Below are 2,931 nucleotides of genomic sequence, written 5' to 3' on the forward strand. Positions count from 1 at the left end.
TTAAACACCCTCAAAGAAAACTGAAATGTTGCCAGAGAGAATTTAGCTCACAAAGAGTCACTAGTGGGAGTTAGAAAACTGATTCTTTTTTTAAAAAAGTATGGAGTTTATGTATTGTGGAGTCCTTGGTGCTCTCTAAGCTTAGTTGTTTTCCTGCAGACGTTTCATTACCCAACTAGGTAACATCATCAGTGCTACAGTGTGACAGTGTAACAGCTCTGATGATGTTACCTAGTTGTGTAATGAAACATCTGCAAGAAAACAACCAAGCTCAGAGAACAGCAAGGACCCCCACACGTCAACCCTAAGCTACAAGTATCCTATCTTTACTTAGGTATGGAATACAGAATAGGGAAGTAAAGGGCATGATATTTTTTATTTTTAAAATAAAAAATATTGTTAATATATGTTAATACATCTCTCCTTAATTTTGTATCGGCTAGGTAGCATGAGTGCATTATCTATCTGGAAATAGAAATGAAATTTGCATTTGCCCAGGGACCTTCTACATGAACACACAGAAAAAAGGCAAGTTCTTAACACACAACAACTGTCAAATATAATTCTATGTGCGGTTACACAGATTCTTGCTGCAGCAATCAACTTTCACAACGATGCCATGTCTGCTGCTCCTTCCTCGTTCACAGTCTCTAACATAACCAGTACAACCCTCTTTTGAGAATATCAGTCTGTTTCCTGCAAAAAGACACCAAGAGAAAATGAGAGAGAAAATGAGATTTTACTGACAACTGTTGGATGTTTGCAGAATTGGTATTAAGAATACTATGGCATCTGCAATGTACTGTATCTTTAACAAGTGCGGAATTTATTGGAATCGTGGACCAAAAGATTCTAATATCATCAGGGCTACAGAGCCGTGGTGGCCCAGTGGTCATAATGCAGTATTGCAGGCTAACTCGTTGCTCACTGTCAGCAGTTCAGTCATGACCGGCTCAGCCTTCCATCCTTCCAAGGTTGGTAAAATGAGGACCCAGATTATTAGGGCAAATATGCTGACTCTGTAAATATATACATATATACATACATATACATATACATATACATATACATATACATATACATATACATATACATATACATATACATATACACACACACACACACACACACACACACACACACACATATATATATATATATATATATATATAAAAAGGTAAAGGTTCCCCCGCACATGCGTGCTAGTCGTTTCCGACTCTAGGGGCCGGTGCTCATCTCCGTTTCATAGCCGAAGAGCCAGCGCTTGTCCGAGGACGTCTCCGTGGTCATGTGGCCGGCATGACTAGACGCCAAAGGCGCACGGAACGCTGTTACCTTCCCACCGTAGTGGTCCCTATTTGTCTACTTGCATTTTTACGTGCTTTCGAACTGCTAGGTGGGCAGAAGCTGGGACGAGTAACAGGCGCTCACTCTGTTATGCGGCACTCGGGATTCGACCCGCCAAACTGCCGACCTTCCGATCGACAAGCTCAGCGTCCTAACCCACTGAGCCACCGCGTCCCTTTCATATATATATATATATATATATATATATATATATATATATATATATATATATATATATATATATATATATGTAGGTCTAGAGTCTCGGGTTTCTTCCCGCGTTCCTTTCATCTTCAGAAAGTTGTGGCGACGTTTCGACGAAATCCCATCCATCATCATCAGGCCGGAGTATTCCTCCTGCTGCTTTCAGGAGCAATGCGTGGTCTGTCTGTTCCTTTCCTTCTAACTGCCGGTGGGGCTGTGTTCCGACTGGGTGGAGGCGTGGCTGCTTTCTGATTCCCAAAAAACAAAATCACCAATATAATTCAGCAGCGGACTCCGAAACAGAAAAACATCCAAGAAGAAGAACAGAACAATGGACGAGCCATCTTGCCCTACATAAAAGGAACAACCGACAAAATCAGTAAAGTACTACGCAAACATAACATCAAAACCGCATTTAACACTGACAGAAAGATATCAACCATCCTGAGAAATCCCAAAGACAAAATAGAACTGGAAAACCAGGGCATATACCAAATCCCATGCGCCTCCTGTCCAGCAACATACATCGGACAGACTAACAGAAGAATAGAGGTACGTGTAGAAGAACATAAGAACTCAGTACAGAAGAAAGATCGCACATCTTCACTAGTACAACACATAAACACTACGGGACACAACATCAATTTTGAAGGTACAAAAACAGTCGCCAAAATAGAACATCTCAATAGCAGAATAATCAGAGAAGCCATTGAAATAGAAAAACACCCAGACAGTATGAACAAGCGAGACGACACCTCCCGCCTACATGCCATTTGGAAACCAGCATTGATAGACAAACAAATTTCAGCAAACAAGGATTTAAAAAACCAACAAACAACCCCAAATGCCACCAGCCCCAGCAAGACTCATCCACACCCAGAACAAAAACTCTCCCACACAGAAGATAGAACAAGTCAAGCAAAAGTGCTATCACCCAAGCAGAAGAACGCACACACGAACCTGACTGACCCATACCAGAGATGCATGGCGGGTCCTCGAACTCGGAGCCAAGCCAAAGCTCTGGAGGCCACTACACAGCCCACTCCTCAAGACACCAAATCACAACACTCAGGATATTACGACACAACAAAAAACCCCACCCATTCAGAACACACCCCACCCAATCAGAAGACAGCCACGCCTCCAACCAATCGGAAGACAACCACACATCCACCCAATCAGAAGACAGCCACGCCTCCACTCAATCAGAAGACAACCACGCCTCCACCCAGTCGGAAGACACCCCCACCCAATCAGAAAGCAGCCACGCCTCCACCCAGTCGGAACACAGCCCCACCGGCAGTTAGAAGGAAAGGAACAGACAGACCACGCATTGCTCCTGAAAGCAGCAGGAGGAATACTCCGGCCTGATGATGACGG

The 2,931-nt window shown here is 43.3% G+C and overlaps 1 protein-coding gene across 2 annotated transcripts in view; it reads right to left on the minus strand.

Moving 5' to 3' along the window:
* Window positions 1-607: 607 nt before the first annotated feature.
* The window catches only part of LOC308663575 (cholinesterase-like), a 20,994-nt gene continuing 18,670 nt past the window's right edge, over window positions 608-2,931 (minus strand). The window contains exon 5 of one of the 2 annotated variants that reach the window (XR_014025441.1): window positions 608-696. The gene's annotated coding sequence lies outside the window, so the exon portion shown is untranslated. The remainder of the gene's footprint in view (window positions 697-2,931) is intronic. The other variant, XM_081320121.1, reaches the window with a different exon arrangement.

Source organism: Vipera berus (assembly GCF_964194415.1).
Source record: "Vipera berus genome assembly, chromosome: 2".
Taxonomy (NCBI): Eukaryota; Metazoa; Chordata; class Lepidosauria; order Squamata; family Viperidae; genus Vipera; species Vipera berus.